This window comes from Acinonyx jubatus, chromosome D3 (assembly GCF_027475565.1).
Source record: "Acinonyx jubatus isolate Ajub_Pintada_27869175 chromosome D3, VMU_Ajub_asm_v1.0, whole genome shotgun sequence".
NCBI classification, from domain to species: Eukaryota; Metazoa; Chordata; class Mammalia; order Carnivora; family Felidae; genus Acinonyx; species Acinonyx jubatus.
Window position 1 is genome coordinate 42,144,855 of NC_069392.1, and position 26,763 is coordinate 42,171,617.

The following is a 26,763-nucleotide window of genomic DNA, read 5'->3' on the forward strand; positions in this document are numbered from 1 at the left end:
GAACTTACGAACTGAGAGAGCATGACCTTAGCCGAAGTCGGGTGCTTAAGAAATGTTGGGAGAATCCAGTGCATTAACATATTGAAAATGCTTTTATGTAAAACTCTATTTAAATGTAAAGTATTAGCAGTATTTCCTAATTATTATTACTGCATGTGCTGTTCTCCAAATAGATGGTATGTGAATTATATCTGGATACACATTGTTAGGTAGGTAGGTAGAGAGAAAGTTGGAAAAATGAAAAAACTTCATACTTCTGGAAACCATGAGGTTCAGAAAATTTGAATTGTTGTGGCTGTGAGGGTATTCTTCTCTGTGTTCTAGGTTTTCTCTCCCTTGCCAGCCTAATTACCTCTTTCCATTTGCTTGTTCATTCATTCATTCATTCATTCATTCATTCATTCATTTATGCAACAAATACTATTAAGCTCATCTTCAGATGAGCTACTGTTTTGGTTGGTATAGGCATACGGACAGTGCCTATGAAGGAAACAAAAAAAAATCCCTTTTTTAAGTTCATGGTTTTGAGGAAAAGGCAGACATGGAAACAAATAATTATAAAACAGTGAAGAATGTGCCATTGTGGAAGTATTTACAAAGAATGAGGAGATGCCCTTGATTTCTCAGAGCAAGGGCACTGTCAGAGGAAGGTAGAGAAGTTTGAGTTAATTCTGGAAAAAGTTTCCCAGATAGCTGAGGCATGTTAATAGGAACAGCCAGTTCCTATCCAAAATTATAAGTCCTGCTTCCTTTATTTATTATTCTTTCCTGCCAGCTGCTTCTTTAACTTCCCATAATTATGGCCTTGCCCCCAGACTTCTAGTCTGTTCTTTCTTCTGTTCTTTCTGTGACTATTCAGAGAGATTCAGTGAAAGTTTGTAGATGTGGGGTGCTTGGGATTTTGTGGAATGAGAGTTTTTGATCTTGCATTGTATCTCTTCTTTTTTTATAAAGCACAGCTAAACTTGATGTGTAAATTTTTAAAGTATTGCAAATAAAATGACATATGTTCACTTAAGATTTTAATGTGTTTAAAAATAATAGTTGGCAGAAATATTGAGTATATTAAAATTTAGAATGAATTTTAGCTCCATGATATAGTACAATTTTATATTTGAGGCTAAGCTATCAACTTGGAAGAAAGGAGTTAGGAAAAGTAAGTTATTAATTTATTTGTCAGCCCGGGTTGTAAGAGAGTAAGGTTTATGCTGGCATTCTGAGTACAACATCTGAAATCACTCATGTCTGCTTTTCTAGATCCAACAGTATCTCTATGGCCAAATTAATTTCTTTTTTACATTCATTTAAGAATATGGCTTTTACTTTACAATCTAGCACATATGTCATCTTACCCCTTTTATCATTTTTTTAAAAGTTAAACTCAAAATATATCCCAGAGTTCAAAGCTGAATTATACTCAACTATATACATGTACCATGTGTACGTAGACTATAAATTTCTAAAAATTATATTTCTTCAGAAATATGTGTGCTTTGGGATGACAGGTCAAAGCTTTAAATTCTACTTTCCTTAGTCTATTTTATTAGTTGCTAGAGAAATACTGGAGACTTGTTTTAAAACCCATTTTTGTAGCTCAAATAGTCCATTGAGTGAATTAATAGATGCAAAAGAGCTTAGGAGAAAGTGCCTGGCATCTGGTAAGGGCTCAGTAAATGCAAGCTCTTGTCATTCCTATTATTTCTCCAAAGACTTTTCTTTTCAGTCACATGCTGTGACATGAAGTATCACCATCTGGGTTGACTCAAACCACTTACCCAAATCAGAATAAAACTTTTAGCCCTGGAGTCATTTCCTGTCCTTTCTAATTGTACTTAGGAATATACTAAAGAAAGATAACTCAACCAGCTATCAACTGAGCAAATGATGCAAGTGCCTCATTCCATGTGTGTGCACCTACACCACCAATGCAATGAAAACCAACTCGAGAGTATGAGAGAAAAGAGACTACGGAAATAGACTTTAAAAAAAATTCGCTTTAAGTGGAGAGTCATGGGACAGGTCAAAATGGGCAGGGGAAAGAATTTGAGAGAAATAAAAATGTGGTGCAGGTGGCCACCCTGAAGCTAATTTAACTTGGGTCATCTATGATCTCTTCCAGCTGTGAACATGTGCATGTGGCCCAGTGGCCCAGATGTTCTTCCTCGGTCTTTATGTTGCATAGCCCATAAAATTAAAACAGGATTGGAATTTAATTCTAGGGCTTTCAGAGTCCAATCATCAATATTTAATGGAGCTGTTCTCTGAAAATATGGAGTCCTGGTTAGAGAGTCCCTGGTTTGGGCCAAGACAGCCTACTGTAATTTTTGTAATTTCTCCTCAGTGACTGCTGACTCCCTTCCTCCACTGCCCCCCACCCCCTCCATCTTCAATTTTATTCTACTCAGGGAATGCTTTTCACCTCAGAAGCTGCTGGATCATATAAACATGTGGTTATTTCTAGTCATGAGCTAGAAATCTCTGAAAGACACAAGTAGTGTGCTACTTTCTATAGCAAAATCAATTAGTTGAAGATATTTAATGAGCTTGTGCTATATATTTCAACACTGGCGACTCTGTCGGCCATGTGAGGAATACAAACAAAACATAAAACATGGAACCTGGCCTCAGGAAACATGCAGTCTGGTTGTGAAGGAAAGATGAACACATGTAAGATCATCAAAGAACAACATAAAACTCTTCTATGGCTCTTTAGAGGAAATCTACATACTTCCTTGTGATGGCTACCTCTGGTTGTGACCTTTGATTCAGGTGACTCCCAGATAAACTGGAAGTAAGGCCTGAAAATCCCAGTTGAACACAGAAGAGATCTATGAGATGTCTGTACCAAACTACATTTACACCGTAGAGTCCCACATCTAAATTCCTGAAAGCCACCCTTTCTTTTTTCCTTTGTTACCTGTAAAATAAACAGATCTCTAGCTGAGAAAGACCCTTTGTCTAGTTAGTCCTGTAGCAGAGCAGGGCGTATTTGAGCAGTATTTTAATCACTAAGTAGTGTTTTTTCATGCAGTCTAGTAACTTGACCAAGAAGCAACAAAGAGTTGATGGCTAGCTAGGTGGAGCTTATTTCGTAGCAATAGTCTGGCTGACATACTATGCACATTAGTCACGGATTCTGACTTAAATTCTCTCCAGAGATGACACAGACACATGGAAGACCAGAGGGGAAAGGTGAACAGTTATTAAGAATATCTGACTGCCAGAAACACAATCAGAGTCTTTTGTGGACAGTTGCTGTGAACAGAAGATTAAGAGTCTAGATTTCAGTCCAGATTTCTGTTGTGTGTTATCAGAAACAAGAGTGCAAAGTTCCAGGAAATTCTTTAGCCTAACCCATCAAAATAATAGTCATTATATTTGGACACTTGTTGTGTTTTGAGAACAAATAAGTGTCTTCAACTTATGTGTAGGAGGCTATTCAGTATAATGCAATATTCAGATTTTAGATATCCAGAAGGATTCTTATCGAGCAGGCAAAATTCTGAATGCTTTGTCTACCTCAGAATATTCAGGAAAAAGCTATGTATAAAAAGAGACTTCAGATATATGTCAGCCATATATTTCTATGAATTTAACTTCTCATCCTTTCTCTTTTATAAGTTCAGCCTAATTACATTTAGTGAATATTAATAGTGTTCATTATGTGTAAGAGAGTGTGCTGGGTGCTAAAATCTTTAACAAATTCACAATCCAGCTAGGGAAGTGTAAGTGAAGAGAATTACAGTATCAGGAATAAGTACTAAATAACACCAGAAAGCTGCTAGTCAACCTAGGCTGAGCATTGGCCTGGAGCAGGGGCCATGTAGGACACTTCTGTGAATGGCAAGTGTTTTGGCTCAACTGGGGAATGTAGGGATGGCCAGGATGGGAGATGAAGCAGGAAAAGATAGTTTAGACCAGAACAGTTAGACTCCGGTGCAGTGGAGATGATGTTTGCACTAAAACCCATCCAAAGACTTCTGTAAGGAAAAGGTAGCCATTATGTGATTGCAGAAGAGAAAGTAAGCTTCAAATATGAATTTTGGGAAGATAATTTTGATGGCTGTGTGAGTAGGGAAGTGATAAGAGAGGAGGTACCTCAGATAGGGGTTTGAGTTTGACAACCATTGCATCCCACTTGGCATGAGATGGTGGTAGCCTGAGCTGATCAGGACAGTGAGGAAGAGTGGCCGGGAGAGGACTTGTGGAGGAAGAATAAGCTAGATGTGGCTGCTCAGACAATATAGAAACATGGGTGATAGAAACCTAGTGCAAGGTTGGTTGTGAAAGCAAGTCACCACCAATTATGGAGATTTGTCATGGAAATACCGTGTATCACATTTATCTCTCTGGGTCATTATCAACCATTATCAGTTTATGTATTTTTAAAACATCTTCAGTTTTAAGCACTGTGTATCTTCCCTTATTTCTTCCATTTTCAAATGATGCTTTGAACCAGTTTTCAGTGGTTGGCATGTTCTTTCACAGTTTTACATCATCAGTGGAAAGCATGTATTCTAATAATTCCTGTTCCTTTTTCCCAACCAGTAAGAATGGCTTAATGATATATGGATAATAGTTCAGTAGTGTTATAGTATTAGTAGTAATAAGATGGCATCCTATGATTGTGTAATGACTCCCTCTTGGAATATGAGTTTGATTTTTATGGACAATCTCGCAGGGTACTTAACCTTCCTTCTTTTTAAAACAATTTTTTTAATGTTTATTTATTTTTGAGAGGGAGAGAGAGAGACAGCGCAAGCGGGTGAGGAGCAGAGAGAGAGGGAGACATAGAATCTGAAGCAGGTTCCAGGCTGTGTGCTGTCAGCACAGAGCCCAATGCGGGGCTCGAACCCACAAACTGTGAGATCATGACCTGAGCTGAAGTTGGACGCTCAACCGACTGAATCACCCAGGCGCCCCTAAACTTCCTTCTTTCTTCTCTTTTTTCCCATGATTATATTCAGAAGATTACCACCTGCCACAGCAGATCTCTTCTCCAGCCTTTTAAGAAACAGAGCAGACCTAGATTTAGGAGGTGATGATCAGGACCGGCCTCTAAAACCTTGTGTTGTCTTCCACAAGTGGTGACTCCTAGAGCTGATCGGCTTCTGGGCTAAGCAATAACTTGACTTCAGGGCCTCCTCGGGATGCCAGAATCTCGTAAGAAGCCAGCTGTTCAGTTGCCATATGAGTCTCAGAGAAAAAACTGGCAGCCACACGCCAGTAATCTTCTGACTATATTAAGTGTCTTGGGCCCATACCAGTCCTACCTTAAATGAAGCCCCAAGCATCCTTGATTGTGTAGGAAACCAAGGGCCAGCCTTTCTAAAGTGCTGAATTTTCAAATGCAAGGAAGTAGGTGCTTTTCCTGAGGGAGTAGCAAAATGGACAGCAAATGTGTGGTCATTTAAATGGTATGACTTGGTCCTTTTTTCCCTTATGGGGGGAAAAACAAGTTCATACTTAAATTCTTTTTATTTTCAGCCTCCTGTTGATGTGATTCAGCATGTTAAGATTTGTTTAAAGGACTATCAAAGGTAAACATTCAATCTAGGAATGACATAGTGAAGTTTTGCAGAACTGAGCGTTAAATTTAAGCATGATCCGAGTACAGTCAGTTCTGCTATCATGCAGCATATTGCCTTCCTAAAAACCACTGCACTATGCAAAATCATGTGATAAAAACCACAGGCTAATGGGAAACGTAGGGTAAGGGGCAGAGGGCACAACACTCAAAGACTTCACCAGTGACATATGTTTTTTAAAAAAGATAAGATTCTGTAAAAAGATTAGCACAGTTTTATACACATTAAAGAAACACATGTTAAGAAGCATGTAAATACTATGGTAAATGTGGCACTTTATGTTGAAAAGTTTGTTTGAGGAGGTAGATACTGAAAGGGTTGTAGCTTGTGAGTTTTGTGAAAGGGTGGAAGGAAGGTTATCTGATATCAGATAGAAAGTTCTAACACCAGATGTGGATGGGAATGGCTCACAACACACAGTGAACCGAAGTAGCTGGGTGGTGTTTAAAATGTGTGTGGGGGGGGAGGGGGTAGGCACGCACACACACTGCGCATTTTGTGTATTCCCACATGGCTCAATTCCGCTGGATGACGTTTTCTGCATTCACTTAGTGTTTGTCACAGAAGAAATTTTGCATTAGCAACAAAGTGAAATTCATGTTATGCTCAAATTGTTTTCTAATATATCAAATGGTTCGGAAACAATTTGTATCTTCACACTGGCAATACAGCAGAACTCCCCCTTAGCTTCTATATAAGGAGTCAGACCCAGCCAAGCTAAATGAGGTTTCCTAGTCAGATTAGCAGTAGCTGAGCTGAGTGTGAATTCTTGGACACCCAGGTTCCTTTTGCAGTAGGAATGTCTATGTCGTCTGTTGCTTCTTTTACTGTTATATCTTTTATTTTTATTGTTAGTGATAACATTATTTTAGTACTTGTTTTAATGTAGGTGTAAGCACTTAACATAGTATGTGGAACTGAATAAATACTTGTCAGTAAATGAATTAATAAATTAATGAGGTTAGTGAATGACCATAATCAAGCCCAGGTTCATTGTGGAAACAGTTCCAGACCTGCGTGTAGAGGAGCAAATAGAAAAGATATGTAGAGTTCAGGATGGCAGTACTCTCCTTATATACTCTTCAAGGTTTCTTGGGTTTGTTTGGATTTTTGTAAAATAATTAAGGTATAGGCTTGTGACAACAGACAAGCTATTCAACCTCCCTAGATAATACCAGAACTACCTCATTGGGTTTCTGTAACAGTTAGATAAAATCATGTGTATAAACTCTTAGCATAATGCCTGGTACATGGCAATGGTTCATTAAGTGTTAGCATGTATCATCATCATCACTACTACTACTGTTGCTGCTGTTTTTCTAGCATAACCCTCTGTACGTTGGAAGGAACCAAGAACCAATGAATGTGAGAGAAGGCACTCTGGTACTTTTCCTGAGCTGTGGCCCAGTTTTTCCAATTACTCACTGGATACCCCAACCCAGAGATACAATAGCACTTCAAACTCAACACATCCAAAGTCAAACTCATTAGCTTGCTCCCAGTAGACTCCTCCTCATGAGTTCCCACTTTCCTCAATTTACCCAAGCTAGACACCTCAGTGGTCCTTTATTCTCTCCTTCCTCCTCCACATTCCATGGGTCACTCATTCATTCAATTAAGATTTTATTGAACACCAAGTGTGTACAAGGCACTCTCCAAAGTGCCTCAAGAAATAAACGTGAATAAGGCATGATTCTCGTCCTGAAGAATCTTCAGTATAAGACAAGATGCAGAGAACAAAGCGCTGAATGCAAATCCTACATAGTAAGCCTGTCAAAATAAAATGTATTGACCAGCTGTAAGAGGCCACATGATGTGATCATGGTTCCTATATGTTGCCACTCAAATACAAAGTGGACAACCATTTACATGGAAAGATGATGAAGGGTACCATCAAGGGATCATTCTGTATTTTAAAAATTTTGGTCCTTTTGGTTAGCAAAACACTTGTCAGGAAAACTAGTGTTTGTTTGTTTTGGTTTGGTTGGGTTTTTTTTTGTTTTTTTTTTTTTGAGAGAGAGGAAGACAGAGGGAGAGAGTACACAGGAGCAGGGGAGGGGGAGGGGCAGAGGAGAGAGAGAATCCCAAGCAGGCTCCATGCTCAGCACAGAGCCCATGTTGGGGCTTCTCTACCTCACAACCCTGAGATCATGACCTGAGCCAAAAGTAAGAGTCAGACCTTTAACCAACTGAGCCACCCAGGCACCCCTGGGAAAACTAGTTTTATTACTTGTTCTCCATTTTGGGTCCTAAAAATATTCTTTCACATGATGATGACTTTACAGTAAAAGTTTTCCTTTTTAGAATATTCAGTTCTTTTTTTTTAATGTTTATTATTATTATTAGTTTATTATTATTTTGAGAAAGAGAACACAAGGAGGGGAGGGGCAGAGAGAGTGAGAGAGAGAATCTGAAGCAGGCTCCAGGCTCCGAGCTGTCAGCACAGAGCCTGATGCAAGGCTTGAACTCATGAACCGTGAGGTCATGACCTGAGCTGAAGTTGGATGTTTAACCAACTAAGCCACCCAGGTGCCCCTAGAATATTCAGATCTTCAGGTGGACTTGTGTCTGTACGGTAATTGTTTTTTGTGGTGATATGAAGGTAGGTTGAAAATAATTTAAAGTCGACTATTTAAAAATTTTTTTAATTTAAAGAAGTTTTAAATTTAAATTAAAGAATTTAAATTTCTACTTTTTATATACTCAGTTGGATTAATAAATTGAGCTTAGCCCATTTATTCTCATTCTTAGCAGTTTTGTTGTACAAATAAAACCTTAGAGATTTTTAATTCACTGTAAGCTTCAAATGTAACATGTAAGTGAAAGGGAACATTATCTTTCAAATGCACTATAAATAATTTATTCACTAGTAAGTAATTAGGCAGTTAGGAAAGAGCTCTGGAAAAATAAAAGTTTTTAAAATAGGGGTAATTAATAAGCAAAGTTATCTAGGTACAGAGTCTGTAGTTCTCCAAAGGATTTATTTATTGATAACTTCCATGTGCCAGGTCCTGTTCCGGGAGCTGGGGATGCAGCAGTGAGCAAACCAGAACCCAGCCCTGAGACAGTTTACATTCTACTGAGAGAGACAGGAAATAAACTAATAAACAATAAACCTGTGATGCCAGGCAGTGATAAGAGCTATGAATTAAAATAGGGGCAATAAGGGCAGCGCACACGCATTCAAGCCAGAAGCACAAGTTGGGACTGGAAAAATTCTTCCGAGGATGGAGGCACAGAGCGCCAGGGCTGAGGACAGCTTCACCCAGGTCACCCGCCAGGATGGCCCAGGGGCCCAGGGAAACAGCAGCCACATGGACAAGGCAGGCAGAGGTCCGGCCCCAGGGAGGCCCGGTTTCCCACCCCTCTCCGGCCGTGGATTCCTAGGTGGGAAAGAAGAAACAAGGAAAATTCCAGTCCCAGCTAACAGATACATGCCATTAAAAGAGAACGGATGCAGAGATTTACTCCTGTTGTAGAACATTTGCGACTTCAGATACACTTTACCTTGAAATTCAGGAATGTGGAATCAGGACTTGTAAAGAAACCAAGGACGTTAGTATTTTGACAAAAGCAGCTGATTTTGTGAAAGCCTTTCTCTTGGGTTTCAGGTGGAGGACATACTTGCCCTCATTAGGTTGGGTGACCTTTTCCTAGAGTCTTTTCAAATTACAGATGTGATGACCCTAAAGGGAGACCACCTGTGTGGGGCAATAGGAAGAATCACTGGCAAAGGAGGAACCACCCAAATTCACCACAGAGAGTGTGACATGGACAAGGATAATTTTGGCTGATGTGAAGGTTCACATCCTTGGCTCTTTACAAAATATCAAGATGGCAAGAACTGCCATTTGCAACCTCATACTGGGGAATCCTCCATCAGAGGTTTATGGCAATACTCAAGCCATGGTTAGTGGAGCAGCAGATCCATTCTGATTCCAAATCACAGACATTTTATCTTGTCTTTGGACTCTAGAGAAAAAGACTTTGCCCTCCACTCATGGTCACGAGAAACCGTGTGAAGGATTTTTCCATTTCTTTAAGTCTCCATCACTTGTTTCGTTCTCAGCCAGAAGCATAAATAGAAAGAAAAGGTTTGATTATTCACACCCAGCAGCTTTGAGGGTAATTTCCATATCTAAATTTAGTACCGTTATTATACTTATACATTATTTATAATTTATCACTTCATTTTAAAGAAAAGATATGCATAGTTAATAATTCTCTTATTGGAGGAAAACATTGTTTAAACAGTCCTTTATGAATTCATAAATTTATTTATAAATGTGTAACTTCTACAAATTGATAAACATTTCTTGTCTATGGAGTGTAATTAAAAGAATCATCTCACTAAAGAAAATAAGGGCAATAAGGATTAGCAAGTAAAGAGTGCTAGATGCAATAGATAAGATGATGGGAAATCACTCATAGATTGTAGGGCTTCTCTCCCTATTTGGTTGTTCACTAAGATTTCATTATTCACATTGGCCTAAATCAGACATTCGAATTGACATCTACCATCACACAGTCCTACCTTCCCTTTCACTCTGGTGCATATTCTCTGCTAGCTTGTGTTGGTAATGAATTGCATAAGAAAATAGTTTGTGTTGTTTATCAAATCTGTATGTATAGAGGTTGTCTCGTGTGGCACACATTATTCTAACAATAGTGTAAATACTTTGAAATCTGCATCCTTACTAGTGGGGAGACAAAATGCTTTCATTAAGAAAACACATACATGAAGCAGATGAAGCAGATGGCTAACTAACAGCATCTTGATGTGAGCAAATTTTAGTCTCAAATTCTATGGCTTCATAATCTCAGAGGGATTTTCCTTCTTACTGTTAAGGAAAACTTACTCCCCACTGCATTTTAAAGAATTAAAAGTCACATTTGTATGTTAAGAATATTCACTTTGGCCTATTAAAAAAATTATGATTGCCCCCCAAAAGGGGGCTTTTATGACCTTTTACATTTTTAAAGTAAAACCTTCCATCTGGCTAAAAAATATCTAAAAAAAAAAATTCTTTTACTGTGTTTGTCTTTCCTAGTAAATGTTACATTCATTCCTTAGAAAATTTGCCCTAGGGCAAGTTCATTTTGGCCTGATGTAATTTAATCCAAAGGGAGAAAAACATTAAGTTAATGAAATCTTAATGGAAAGCCATTATATATAGTGTGGTGTCTTAATTATTATTCTCCCAAATTATATTGGCTTATAATTTTTAATTTAGGTCTAAAAAAAAAGATACAGTGTTTAGTTACCTAATTAAATGCAATGCTGATTCATTAGGGGAATAATACATTATTTAATTCCTTTTAAATGAGCTCCCACAGACATGTGTCTGTATGTATCAATTGGATATAATTTCTAATCAATCATTTTTTTAGCCATGATAATAGATTGCTGAGCAATCCGTGGCATCTGTTCTGACCACTTGGAGTTATTCAATGAGTAACTTGAAGTAACCAATTATTTTTAATTATTTTTAACAAAAAGATCAGATTTCTGTATTCTCTGAAAATGGAACAACCACAGAATCATATGAAAATCAACCTTCTTTGCCATCATTTAACTTGATCTGAAGAGATATAAAAAGTGTGAGTTTTTATTGCTTAGGTTATTTATTTTATTTTAGTTTTGAAACTCAAGACAAGATTTCTAACAATTTTTTAAGGTTTCCTAGTATAATATAAGTTTGCAAACCACACATCCAGTAAAGGACTAATATCCAAAATACACAAGGGACTCATCCAACTCAATAGCAAAACACCCAAATAACCCAATTAAAAATATTTTCTTTCATTCCATAGTTACCTTTTTATTTTGTTGGTGATTTCCTTTGCCTTGTAGAAGCTTTTTAGTTTGAAGTAGTCCTACGTATTCATTTTTGTTTTTCTGCCTTTGCTTTCAGTGTCAAATCCAGGAAATCATTGTTAAGACCAATGTCAAGGAACTTATACCCTGTGTTTTCTCCTAGGGGTTTTATGGCTTCAGGTCTTATGTTCAAGTCTTTAATCCAATTTGAGTTGACTTTGTATATGGTCTAAGATAGGGGTTCAGTTTCATTCTTTTGCATGTGACTGTCAGTTTTCCCAAGGCCATTTATTGAAGAGGCTATTCTTCTCCCATTGTATATTCTTGGCTCCTTTGTCATAAATTAATTGATCATATCATTGTGGGCCTATTTCTAGGCCCTCTAATCTATTCCACTGATCAGTGTGGATGTTTTTATGCCAATACTATACATTTTGATCACCATGACTTCATGACATAGTTTGAAATCAGGGAGCCTGATGCCTCCAGCTTTGTTCTTTCTGATGATTGCTTTGACAAGCGGGCTTTTGTGGTTCCATACACATTTTAGTATTGTTTGCTTTGTTTCTGTGAAAATGCCATTGGAACTTTGATGGGAATTTGCAGGGACTCTGTAGATTGCTTTGGGTAGTATGGATATTTTAACAATATTCTTTCAATCCATGAACACAAAATATCTTTCCATTTATTTGTGTCATCTTCAGTTTTCCATAAATGTCTTACAGTTTTCAGTGTACAGGTCTTTCACCTCCTTGGTTAGATTTATTCCCAGGTTGTTTTATTCTTTTTGATGCAATTTTAAATGGGACTTTTTTCTTAATTTTTTTTCTGATAGTTCATTGTTAATATATAGAAATGCAACTGATTTTTGTATATTGATTTTGTATATTGATTTTGTATCCTGCAACTACTAAATTTGTTGACTAGTCAAACCATTTTTTGGTGTGGTCTTTAGGATTTTCCTTTTTAAAAAATTTTTTTAAATGTTTATTTATTTTTGAGAGAGACAGAGCACAAGCAGGGAAGGGGCAGAGAGAGAGGGAGACACAGAATCTGAAGCAGGCTCCAAGCTCTGAGCTGTCAGCACAGAGCCTGACGCAGGGCTCAAACTTGTGAACGTGATGAGATCACGACCTGAGCTGAAGTCGGACGCTTAAACGACTGAGTCACCCAGGCACCCCAAGAGTTTTCTATGTATGGTATCATTTCATCTGCAAATAGAGACAATTTAACTTCTCTCTTTATAATTTGGATGCCTTTTAAAAAGTTTTCTTTTAGCTTCATCTGTTTCCTCCCACCATTGTCTCACCTTAAAATGAACATAAACTCTGTGGGAGGAAAGACTTTCTCCATTTTAATCCAGCACACAGAACATGGCATAACCCATGGCAAACATTCAGTCAGCATTTGTTGGGAAAATGTCATTACTTTTTATTCTTTTAAGTTTTTAATTTGTTTTGAGAGAGAGAGAGTATGTGCATGAGTGGGAAAGGGGTAGAGAGAGAAGCCCAAGCAGGCTCTGCACTGTCATCGCACGGAGACCCATGCAGGGCTCAAACTCATGAACCGTGAGATTATGACTTGAGCTGAAACCAAGAGTTGGATGCTTAACCAACTGAGCCACCCAGGTGACCCAGGAAAATGTCATTAAGTAGGCCCTCCATGAGGGCAGATAACAGTTCATGTAGAATTGTGCACTTTTAAAAGACAATAGTTTAACACCAAAGACAACTTTGAAAGGAGAAAATAATATCTCCCAAAGACAGCCAGAGAGGAGAGTGGAATCCAGGGAGCATGTCCCACATGAACGTGGTACGGTGGGCTTGGCATCTCCTTCATTTGGGATAATACCAAGCGTGTGGTAGATGTCTAATAAATGTTCGTTGTATTAATTATTTAACTAGCTATGGGCTTATCTTCAGTTATATTCAGTGAACATTTGACGATTAGTTATGAGCTGTGTCAATCACTGGGCAGACACAAAGATGAATAAGAAAAGATCTTTTTCCTCTAGAGATTAGTAATTACATAGATAAGCCTCAGTCTTGTTAGTCCCAGCCATAGAGTTTCACTTTTCTTCCAAGAGGGCTGCATCCCTGAGTTACCCCCAGAGATCCACTGAAGAGGCTTCCAAAGGGCTCAGCCTTGTGGGGATCACCCAGGACAGTTCTGCCCATGGGGACAAGATATAGAACGCTTCCACCTATGTGTACTGGATGACCTGCAATTCTTGCTTCTTTACCAGTTTTTAAATGAGGATTTTCCCCTCCCCAGAGGCCCAGATTTAAGTACTGAAAGGGCAGGGACCCACGTACGTTACTCCATGCACGTTGTCTTTGTTAGCATTGTGGGCATAACTGAATTTGTCCTCCTCCTTGACCGTCTTGTCCATCTGCTCTTCATTACTTTAGACTAACGAGAAAAATTGTGTCTTGTCTAGGGTGACACTGCTTTTCAGTAGCTGAGCCAGGGCAGGAATGTACCTCTTCTTTTTTTTTTTTTTAATTTTTTTTAATGTTTATTTTTGAGAGAGACAGAGACAGAATGTGAGTGGGTTGGGACAGAGAGAGAGGGAGACACAGAATCTGAAACAGGCTCCAGGCTCTGAGCTGTCAGCACAGAGCCCGACGTGGGGCTCGAACTCACGAGCTGTGAGATCATGACCTGAGCTGAAGTTGGATGCTCAACCGACTGAGCCACCCAGGCGCCCCACGAATGTACCTCTTCTAACTATGGGGCCAGTGCTGTATCCAGGACACTACCTTCCCTCAACTCATGCTGTGTGAGAGACAGATGACATCGAGTACACGTTACGTGTGGGAAAGTACTTTGGAAGTTGTCTATCAGTAGGATGTTGATCAACAAACAGAATGAGAATGACTTTAACTTCATGGTGCATGAACTGCAGACCACCATGCACAATTGCTCCAGAGGAACTCACATGCCCACCCCTGTTGAGGACCCTTGCTGCCCTAATTATTTAGTTCCAGATACTGTAGACCCCAAGGAAAAATCAATAGCAGTGGCCTCAGAGAGAAGTGATTCCCTCTTTTACTGACTCTGGGACTTTGAGCAAGCTATCTAATCTTTCTAAACTTCTATCTTCTCATCTAGAAAATAGAGATTATGAGTGCCTGCCTTCTGATGGCTGTGAGAATTCAGTGTATGTAAAGCCCTTAGTAAGGGCTTCTAGTAAGTGCTTAAGAAGTGTTAGCCATTGTTAAAGGGTGATTATTTTAAAAGGGTAAATGATGACTCTCAGATATCAAATGAACACGTGTCAAGGATTTATTTAATTCGCTCATTAATGAGATAATCAGTAGGTTGTTACAATCAGGTACCTGGAAGGCTGCACCACACAATGTCTAGTTTTCTGCTGATAACACCCATTAATCATTCTGATCCATTTCAGAATTTTTCACAATTATTTTCTGCATTTTTTTTTCTTATTGCTAGTTCCTTATTTGCATGCTAGGAATGTTTTGAGGACCAATAAGGAAAATAGGAAAATTTGCCATATAAGCTGTGATATATTTTGCAAATAGTAGAGTACAAAAGAGACAGGTGAGGCCAACCTGCATTTCAGGCCAACCTCTGATACTTCCTGTGATACTGTGATCTTGAGCAAGTCACAGAACACCTCTTTGCCTATCTTTCCTTAGCTGTAAGTTAGTGTATTTAAGATTCACTGCACAAGGCTATGGTGAGAATTAGATGAAGTTACGTGTGGGAAAGTACTTTGGAAAATAAAAAGAATGCTATAGAAAGATGGGATGTGATGTTATTGCTCTCTGCTTAGATTTGGTCCATTTTTCTTTAAGAAGAGACTTTAGAATAAGAGATGGAGTGGTGAGTTCTTAAACTCACCAGGTCATTATTACTGCAAGTTGTAAATCACGTGGAGAGGTCTTTAACTCAGTAACAGTGATTTATGGCACTACTGTTGATCCAAAAGCACCTCTCCAATATTCACCCACATGTCCTGATGGCTCCAGAGAAGTTCATGGTGCCAGCAGTGGTAATGTTGATGCCCATGGGGCCATGTGTCCTTAATTAAACCTGTAAGAACGGTATTTTACTCTCCTCAACCTTTTCCCCCAGTGCTGTCATCCCAGAGTCTCCCCTGGTTATCCTGTAAAAAGAGATTCATTTAACCAGCCTGTGGAGACTCTCAGGAATTTGCAGGAATTGGGAAGGAAAAGTCTTTGGCCCAGCACACTCCTTTCCTGGCCCAGTTCTGGGTTTTGTAATTGAGAGGGGATAAGGAGGGTTTGGAGTGAGTCCAGGACCCGACACTGAAAGCATTGAGAGGAGTTGAGCGAGCTCTGGTGGGAGGGGCCAGGACTGCTTCGCCTGGAAAGGAGCAGGCCACAGCGGGACTCTATGGGCAGATGCTTCCACAGAGGCAGTCTTTCCGCCATGCCTGCTGCAGAAGAGAGTGACTTTACCTCAAGGGTTATAGTTATGGAGACTGAAGAACTGTCTGCCTAAGCTAGTGAATGCTGTGGACACATTTATGAAGGTTCTACCAAGTTCTTCTCTAGAGATTTTGAAGAACAAGATTGGGTCTCTCTTAATCTGAAATATTACAGAACATGTCTCCCCCGCTGCCCCGCCGAGGCAGAGGCTTGATTCAGATATGAAGAAGGGAAAAGCTGAGACAAGGGAACCATACCTGATTGTCCTACCTTGTCTATTGTGACTAACAGAGCCAGGTGAAGGTGGGAGAGAGATTGAGTAACTGAGCTGACTTCCCTGTTTACCTTCCCTTCCCTGTGCCCTGTGAGGGGACCCCAGCATTTGTGACAGCGTTTATCACACTTACTTCCTCTCCTTAGACTGAGCTCTTCAAAGGCAGAGCCTTGGTCTTCACCCCTGTGTCTCCAGCCCCTAACATAATACCTGACACGTAGTAGGGCTCAGCAAATATTTGTTGAATGAGTGCACAGATATGAATAACTCCTTTGACAGGCAGAGGTCAAGTCAACAGAAACCTCAATGCTGGAGACACTGACAGAAACCCCATTTAAAAGCCAGTTGACCAGCCCAACCTGTGAGTGCTATTGAACTGTTCACCATAAAATAGTAAGGGAAGCCTGAATTCAAACTTCAGCATTCGTAGTGAGACTATTTTCAGCTTTCTCAGAGACAGCATCTGTAAATAATCAGGCAGAAGCCTTTTATAAAACAACACAGAAAAACCTCAAAGACTATTCTAAGGCTGCAACATTTAAACAAGATTTTAACCCATGGGGACGCCAAGATCAACACGGAGCTTCCTGAACATAAAAGCCTGGAATGTCATAGCAGTGTGGGGGCAAAAGCTATGATCGCATTTCCCCTTTTCTAAATTATATACTGCTTAGTGTTAATGTGAGCGGAGGGCTGGGACAGAGACGGCCCTGTGGGTTACGTAAGTAAATCTCCTTGCACCCTCCATCTCAGCTGTAATGCAGCATCCATGGTGACAGTGGTTGGAGGGAGTCACCAGGCTGGCTGGACTGACGGAAGGCAAAAGGTCACTTGTAGGTCATGCCATGATTTAAGTACTTGATGTAATTTATAACTGGGCTTTTGCCCTATGTAGAAAAATGATCAGGGACATTTGTTGTGTAATTTCTTCTCTCACTAGAAGATGTTGTTCTTAAAACTGAGTTTAGTGGCAGCTATGAAAGACCATCTGTAGCACATTCCAAAATCACTTTCTTTTCCTTCCCAATTGGAAAGAGGGACAAGAAACCAAATGAACCCTTTAACTCTCTCAACCTGCATGATTGTTGCCTGAGGAGAAGAGACAGGTCTCTAGGTCACATCTTTCCCTGTCCCTGTATTAGGGACCACATCAGCCAACCTCAATTATAAACAAGTGAAAACAGAGTGCTCCTAAACCAATCTTACTATCAACCTTACTATGTGTGTGGCCAGTATGATATAAAAATCTGCCCATTTCTCAAGTTACCTGCAACGTTACTTCTTAAGGCTCTTCCAGGGAGACCTGCACTAATAATGAGTCGTCATGTCTTGTTACCTGGGCGAGCTAATATTTGAACAACTATCATAACACCTGACAGTTGATACAACTAACTTTAATTCCTTAAATCATTTTAATTCTTTAAATCCAAAAGGATTTTTGAGGTTATTTTCTTAAAAAATGAGAACATTATTTGGAAAAATAGTACACATATTCATTTTAATTCGTGTGTTCTGGACTTGAGGATAAGGCTACATCTTCATTTTTGTACTCCTAGTTGGTGTAGTGTTTGGAAGATGGTCTAAGCCCAATAAATATTTTTTGAATCACTGAGTGAGAGGAATATTTACAGAGCAGAAGCCTCTGTGCTGGTTGGCTGTGAGTCCAGTGGTGTCTTCTTTCTGCAAACTCTGAAAATGTGTATAAACAAAAAGATCAGAGTGAGAATTTAAAAAGAACATTTATTATAATTTTCAATAATATGTACTTTTTAAGCTCATGAATACCATATCTGAAATTGTTCATGGACACACATACACCCCCAACACTTCCCATAGGTACATGCTTAGACTGTCACGCATAGACTGTGTGTGAGTGCATGTATATATATCAATGGTTTTTTTTAAAAGATAGGGAAAATATAGTTAACAGTAGTTATTTCTAAAGAAGGAGTAAATTTGGGAAAGATAAAGGGTACTTTCACAATTTAGCTTATATGTTTCTCATTTTCAAATTCTTCCTATGAGTATGCATTTGTATATCTCAGTTCTTAACACGTGGTCTGGCACTTAGCAAACATTAAATCAATGTTAAACACACACATAAAGTGAATCAGTGAATGGAGTGACATGTAAATTATACTCAAAACATTTGACTTTGAGAGAGTTAGGAGTAGAATGGTGATAAGGAAATTGAACTGAAGACTTAGGAAAGAGAGGGCATCATCTGGGTCTATAAACGAAAGAAGCCATCAGAAATATAGGAATAGTTTTGGGTTGCTATTGATAAATATATTTTCCAATTAAAAAAAAAAACAAAATGGCCCCAAATTTACTGCCCACTATTAGCAAATAACATAGTATTATGTAGAGTAACATGGTATTACACATAATTGTATGTGTTCCTCTGGGCTTATATATTGCCTGAACAAAGGCCAATGGCTTGGCAAGAAGGCCACTAACTTTGGTGATCTGTTAACCTGATAGGGCTGGACAGGCATGGCTTCCTGAAAGGCCTTTGTACTCACAGTCCTGTTCAGGTAATGCTGGTTTGCCGCATCAAATAAAGAACTAATGAGACCATCTGGGGAAGGAGACAGCAATCTAGTGGTTCAAGCATCAGTCATTTGGCCTGTCCATGAGCTTGATATCCAGAAACTGACATGATGCGTGAGAATGTTTAACCCCAATCCAGCTGGCATGACCCCAATGCAAGAAACCCTTTCTTGGCCCCTCATCTAGGAAATGAGTTGGCAGTATTTAAAAATGCTTGAATGGCAGCTTGGAGTCTATTTGAAGAAGCTGGTAGAAAGATCCCAATGGCAGGAATGTCCAGATAAGATTACCACCAGTAGTCGGTTGCTGAAATCACTTAAGTATTTTGATCAGGTGAAAAAAGTGCCACTTAGCTTCAGTCTGGGTGGCAGAGAGTCCTTTTAAATGTAGCTGCAGCACAGACGTTCTGTGCATTACTCATGCTGTGAAGTACGTGATTTAAGCCACTGACTTCCTAAATTAAAGACACAAAAAGGCAGACATGTAATTCTTTTAATTACACCTCCAAATTTCTCCTACATTCCTTTGAGTTTGTCTCCTGTTTGTCCGTGTTTGCCTGTTTGATCAACCTACCAGCAGAAGATGAGCAGCGGTGAAGGTAGAGGATCTGTAAGAGGATAAAAGACTTGACTTAATTTGTTTTCACTATAGGAAAATGAAGGCAGTGTTTTTGGAAGTTGAGAAGATAAGAAATCTGATTTCTGCTGATAGTAGAGCATTTCAAGGCAGAACTGAGACATAATGTTTGTATGTTTTTTTGGTATCTGCTGTCCACTAACATGGGTTACTAATAAAACATATTTGACTTATATCACCAGGCAAGAAGGTATAATTTTATCTTGTATTTCTAGTAAAGTACAGCCTTCTAACCTTAACATGTAGTTTTCGTAACTCAGCAATAGAGACAGGCTGCACTTTCAGAAGGTTTGTAGTCATGAACAACTTAAAGCTGTGTGTACTTTTTAAAACTATGCAACCATTTAGATATTTATTTGTAGGAACTAATTGAAGTAGGTACTTAGAAAGCCATGTAAGTTTGTTTTCTGCTAGATGACATGAGAAACTGAATTTTGGAATTAAGCAGCTAAGTTTCTCTCCTCTTTCTCACCTGTTCCCCTTTGTAAGGAAGGGGACATGATGACTTCTTTTACTGTCACAGTTTCTGGGTTGGTTTTCTGATTATAATGGGAGACGTGCTAACCCATCTGTACTCCCAGACTAGGCCTCACTGACATCAGTGCACCAGTCTGAAGGTTGTTAGGTCTCTGTGCCAAGAAAAGCCTCTCTGTAATCCCACGGTCATTAAACTAGTGTAACCTCACCCACCCCAGATTTCTCCCCCAGGTACACTTGACCTCAGCTAAGTCTTTGAACATGTAACCCTTTGAGTGATGTTCTAAGAATGTCCATGTTGCATATGGCCTGGTAAGAGAAGGCTACAATCTTTATTGGGGTTTCTGAGGGAAAGGAAGGGCAGAGCAGGATAAATAGGATTGGCTAGTTTGAATAATTTCTGAGGGATTTTGACAATGGGGATGGTCTCTAGTTGCCTGGTACCTGGCCCTGGGATGATTAAGGCAGAGGAATATTGTATCCAGGGTGAAGGGAACAGAATGAGGAAGTCTGGCTCTGGATTGGTTAGTTTGCATATCAAAGGCATGCTCCCAGCTGGGCCCTTTGCTATCTCCAAGAATTGGCTATCCCCAGGGGAGGGGGCAGTCTCTTTTCAGCTAGAAAGGGTTTTTTTAAGGTGTCAAAACATCATAATGTACAGAAAATAAAAAAAATACATACAATACAAATGAGTTTAACATATCTGTCTGAATCTTTCTTAGTTACCTTTTGTGGGTTTGCATGAGTATTTGTCAAATTGTGTTATAAAGTGATTTGCCTTTAGTGGTCTACATGATTTCGAATGAATGGTACGGTATTTATACAGTCCTAAGTTACTGTCCAATACCAACTTTAACCTCGACTGTGGCAGGCAATCCAGAGCCCTCTTCCCCTCACCCAGAAACTTTTTGAGGGCTCTTATTAATTAGCCTTTTAGACCTCTTTTTTTTTCTTTTTCTTTTTTTTCAGATTTCTGCAGAAGAGATTTTAGCCTACATAGATTTTGTTGCTTTACAAAACTTAATGAGGCTTTTCCCCTTTTCACCGTACTTGGAAATACTGAGGACTCATTCCAGTTACCCATAATTTCTCAGACACCCACTGGCAGCTAGCCATAGGAAAATGTTTTCCTGTTCTAGGACTGAGGCAACTGTGGGGCTGAAGTTTCATTTTGGTGACACACACACTCATAAATAACCATCAGATATTTTATCATTTCATGTTTGGATGATTTTCCAGTTATCTATTTTATCTATTGCTGTGAAACAAACCACTCCAAAACCTAGTGGCATAAAGCAGTTTATTACTCTTATATCTCTGGTCTGTGGGTTCAGGATTCTGTGCAGCTCGCCTCTGCAGCACCACCCTGGGGTTTCAGCTGGGATCATAGGAATGGCTGGAACTGGAAAACTTGGGGGCAGCAGGGCAGGTCTCTCTCCTCATATGGTCTCTCCAAGTGACTAAGTGCAAGCTTTCTCACAGAACAGCAGCCTCAGGGTAGCCTTCTGACATGGTTGCTCTGGGCTCCAAAAACAATTCTTCAGGAATCAGAAAGGGGAAGCTGCTGGTCTCTTAAGGCTGAGCCTGGAAATTGGCAGGCTACGGCATTCTTTCTGCCATATTGGTTAGGTTGGTTAAGTTTTCACAGAGACACCCACACCCCACCCTGCAGATTCCAGGGCAGAGGACAGACTTCACCTCTCAGTTGGAAGATTAGCAAAGAATCTGTGGTTATCTCTACTCTACCGCATGGCGTTTAGCATATCGACAAAAAGAAGATTATTTTTATCTCACTCTGTACCTACCTTAGAAAAGTAGATATTCAGCTGTAGCTCATTTCAGAGTTCTCTCTCTATGAAGATTGTTGACTGTTTGATGGAAAAATTTTGACTTCAAACTCAAATTATGACTTGGTAATCATCTAAACTATATACAGTGTATAGTAGGATATCCAAATGTATATCCTTGCACTTATTGGATATTTTCCAAAGAATTTTAAGATGTATTAAATGATTCTTACATCTGTGCTTGAGTATTACTGCCTTCATTTTGTTCATGAGGAAGTGGAGGCTCTGAGTAGTTACGTGTCCCACATTACATGGCTACTCATGGTGGCAGAGACAGGACCAGAATTAGGTTAGCTGTATACTTTTCACTGATGGCATCTTTGTATTCCTTAATATAGATAAAAGGAAGTCAACGACCATGATAAGAACTTTTAATAAATTTCATCATTTTGGGTGTTAATTTCCTGAAATGAAGAAAAGATCTTTGGTTTCAAGTACATGCTTAGTGTTTGACAGCTCTTAGAGACTTTGTCCCACATGCTGATCTCATGAGAGGTATTGTTAAAGCACCATTTTTCAGATGAGGAAACAGAAGTACAGAGAGGTTAAGTAAACTGCTTGTGGATTGGTCACATGGCTGACTGGTAGAGCTAGTGCCCACGCCCAGAACTTGAAACTCTGAATCTTGTCATGTCTACCTCTTGAATCCCCACTCCCCCACACCCATACACTCTGTTTCTTGGCCTTGGAAGTCTTAGGACAGCATAGAAATGGCTCAGTTGTATAGACCAGGACCAGCCTTCTCAGGGACAAAAATGGAGGCCTCAGAGGACTGAAAGAGCAGTGAGAGAAAGGCACAAAGAACAGGGCAGCACTGGCATTATTAGAGGAAATGGGGAACACTCTAATTGCAGGCAGTTTCAACTTTGACTGTTTCCAGGAAAAGCTAATACTGTTATGATTTCTCCTGATGCATGTGAAATCAGTTGCTATAGCAATGACCAGTGTTTGTTGGAACTTGCTGACAGCAGCAGGCCTTAGGAGTAAAATCTGTTAATCATGCTTCTGATGCTGATAGTAATGAACTTGGATCCACCATCTCAGCCCCTCTACCATGTCCATTTCCCACCATGATCTCCTGGCCAGAAGGAAGGGCAAGACAAGTCTCTGCTCATGTCACTAGATAGACATGTTGACAATGGCCTTGGGAACATGTTTCAGCTGTGGCCATGTTCTAGGGAAGGGGAGCCAGGCTGATGATAGGGAAAATGAGGAGTTTGGAGCCCAAGTCTGAACCGATCTTGGTAAATGTTTGGGTAGATCCAATATCGTCCATACATCTGTAGATGTCGCAAAGAGACTAGGAAATAAATTATTTTGTTATTTGTTCAAGCTGAAACAACATTAGCAAACATTTCCATTTTTCCATTGAGATGTAAGCAGATGTTGGCAGTAAGCTACAGGACACATTTCCCAGTTCCACATTCCTTCCCCACTGCCACAGCGGCCCTCTTTCACTCCTCAAGCTTCTACTTGTGTTGGGATCTCTGCAGTAGCTACTCCCTCTCCCCAGTGATCTTGTATGACTAGCTCCTTGTTAGTCAGAGCTCTGCTTAATAACCACTTCCTGACTTAGTTTTAAATTATTGTTATTGATTTAGGGGTTTTTTAGGTATAATTGACATACGACATTATATTCATTACAGGTATACAACTTAATCATTTGATATCTGTATACATTGGGAAATGATCACCACAAATGAACTAGTTTACATCCATCACCTTATGTAGTGACATTTTTTTTTCTTGTGATGAGAACTTTTCAGGTTTACTGTCTTAGCAACTTCCAAATATGCAATACAATATTGTTAACTATAGTCATTGTACTATACATTACATCCCCATAATGTATTTATTTTATAACTAGAATTTTGTACTCCCTGCCTCTGGAAATCACTGGTCTATTCTCTGATTCTATGAGCTTGATTTTTTGTTTGTTTTTTAGATTCCTTATAAGTAAGATCATATGGTATTTGACTTTCTTTGACTTATTATACTTAGCATAATGCCCTCAAGGTCCATCCAAGTCGTCGCAAATGGCAAGATTTCATTCTTTTTTCTGATTGAATAATAATATGTATGTGTGTGTGCGTACACACACACACACACACACACACACACACACAGAAGTAGAATTGCTGGATCATATGGTACTTCTATTTTTAATTTTTTGAGGAACCTCTATACCATTTTCCAGAGTGGCTGCACCAATTTACATTCCTACCACCAGTGCACAAGAGTCCTTGTTCTCTACATCTTTACCAACACTTGTTATTTTTTGTCTTTTTGAATATAGCCATTTTAACAGATGTGGGGTGTTTTATCTCATTGCAATTTTGATTTGTATTTCCTTGAGGATATCTGGTGTCCATCTTTATATCTTCTTTGGAAAAATATCTATTTAGATCCTCTGCCTATTCTTTAATCAGATTTTTTTGAGTTTTTGTTCGTTTCTTTGTTTTGCTATTGAGTTAAAGGAGTTCTTTATATATTTTGGATATTAACCCCTTACCAGATATATGATTTGCAAATATTTTCTCCCATTTCATAGGTTGCCCTTTTATTTTGTTGATGATTTCCTTCACTGTGCAAAGGTTTTTAATTTGGTGTAGTCCTACTTGCTTATTTGTGCTTTTTTTTTTTTAAACATTTATTTATTTTTGAGAGACAGATAGAGACAGAGCATGAGCAGGGGAGGAATGGAGAGAGAGGGAGACACAGAATCTGAAGCAGGCTCCAGGCTCCGAGCTGTCAGCACAGAGTCCCACGCGGGGCTTGAATTCATGAACTGTGAGATCATGACCTGAGCCGAAATCGAGTTGGATGCTAACCGACTGAGCCACCCAGGTGCCCCAGCTTATTTTTGCTTTTGTTGTCAGATTAAAAAAACACAACCTATGTCAAGGAGCTTACACCAGTGTTTTCTTCAAGGAATTTTATGGTTTTAGATCTTACATTCAAGGTTTTAGATCATTCTGAGTTAATTTTTGTGTATTGTGTAAGATACTTTCTAGTTCCATTCTTTTGCATATGGCTGTCAGTTTGTCCAGTCATCCATCCATCCATCCAATTATTTATTGAAGAGATTGCCCTTCCTCATTGTATATTCTCAGTTTCTTTGTCATAATTGACCATATATGTGCAGGTTTATTTCTGGTCACTCTGATCTGGTCTTTTGATGTGTGTCAGTTTTATGTCAATACCATACTGTTTTGATTACTGTGGCTTCAAAATATAGTTTGAAATCAGGGAGCATGATGCCTCTAGGTTTCTTCTTCTTTTTAAATTTGCTTTGGATATTCACATCTTTTGTGGTTCCACACAAATTTTAGTATTGTTTATTTCTGTGAAAAATGCCATTGGAACTTCAATGGGGATTGCATTGACTCTATAGATTGCTTTGGGTAGTATGGGTTATTTTATTTTATTTTATTTTATTTTATTTTATTTTATTTTATTTTATATGTACATTATAACAACATTAACTCATTGAATCCATGAACACAGAATATTTTTCTATTTATTTATTTCTATTAATTTCTTTCATTAATGTCTTAAAGTTTTCAGTGTACAACTCTTTCACCTACTTGGTTAAATTTATTCTTAAGTATTTTGTTATTTTTGATGCCGTTGTAAAGGGAATTGTTTTCTTAATCTTCTTCTGATAGTTTGTGATTACTGTATAGAAATGGAACAGATTTTTGTATCGTGCAATCTTACTGAATTCATCCATTAGTTCTAACACTTTTTTGGTGGAGTTTAGTGTTTTCTATATATAATATCACATCATCCGCAAATGACAATTTTCTTCTTCCTTTCCAATTTGGATGTCTCTTATTTCCTCTTCTTGCCTAATTGCCCTGGCTTGGATTTCCAATGTTATGTTGAATAAAAGTAGTCAGAGTATACATCCTTATCATATTCCTGATCTTAGAGGAAAAGCTTTCAGCATTTTACCATTGAGTATAATGTTAGCTGTGGGCTTGTCATATGTGGCCTTTATTATGTTGATATACTTTCCCTCTATACATACTGTTGAGAGTTTTTTATTGTTGAATTTTCTCAAATGCTTTTCTGCATCTATTGAGATGATCATATGATTTTTATCGTTCATTTTATTATGTGATGTATCATAATGATTGATTTTTGTGGAGTTGAACCATTGTGCATCCCTGGAATAAATCTTACTTGATTATGGTGTATGATCCTTTTGATATATTATTGAATTCAGTTTGCTAATATTTTATTGGAGATTTTTACATTTATGTTCATTAAGGATATTGATGTGTGATTTTTTTTTTTTTTTTTTTTTTTTTTGGTGCCATACATGTCTGGTTTTGGTATCAGGGTAATGCTGGCCTTATAAAATGAGTTTGAAAGAACTCTCTCTTCTTCTATTTTTTTGGAAGAGTTTAAGAAGGATTGGTATTCTTTGGATGTTTGGTAGAATCACCAGTGAAGCCATCTGGTCCTGGACTTTTGTTTGTTGGGAGGTTTTTGATTACTGATTCAGTTCCTTACTAGTAACCATTCTTTTCAGATTTTCTGTTTCTTCATGATTCTGTCTTGGCAAGTTATATGTTTCTAGGAATTTATTCATTTCTTCTAGGTTGTCAGGTAGTAGTCTCTTATAGTCCTCTGTTATTACCGTGGTAGCAGTTGTAATGTCTTCTTCATTTCTGATTTATTTATTTGAGTTTTCTCTCTTTTTTCTTGGTGAGCCTAGCGAAAGGCTTGTCAATTTTATCTTTTCAGTGGACCAACTCTTAATTTCATTGATCTTTTCTATTATCTTTTTAGTATCTATTTTATTCATTTCGGCTCTGATATTTATTTCTTTTCTTCTACCAACTTGTACTTTGTTTTTCTTTATCTATTTCTTTGAGGTATAAAGTTAGGTTGTTTGAGATTTTTGCTTTTTTTTTTTTTTTTTGAAATAGTATTCATTGCTATGAATGTCTCTCTTAGAACTGCTTTTACTGTATCTCATGAATTTTGGTTTGTTGTATTTGCATTTTTATTTGTCTCAAGGAATTTTTAAATTTCTTCTTCAACCCATCAGTAGCATGTTGTTTAATCTTCACATAGTTGTGAATTTTCCAGTTTTCTTGTAATTAATTTCTACTTTTACACCATTGTGGTCAGTAAAGAT

The 26,763-nt window shown here is 38.5% G+C and overlaps 1 protein-coding gene and 1 pseudogene across 2 annotated transcripts in view; both read left to right on the top strand.

Moving 5' to 3' along the window:
* Positions 1–26,763, top strand: part of COLEC12 (collectin subfamily member 12) — a 193,379-nt gene that overhangs the window by 58,374 nt on the left and 108,242 nt on the right. The window lies entirely within an intron of this gene.
* LOC128312437 (RNA-binding protein PNO1-like) overlaps positions 1–26,763 on the top strand; it is a 38,179-nt pseudogene continuing 11,416 nt past the window's right edge.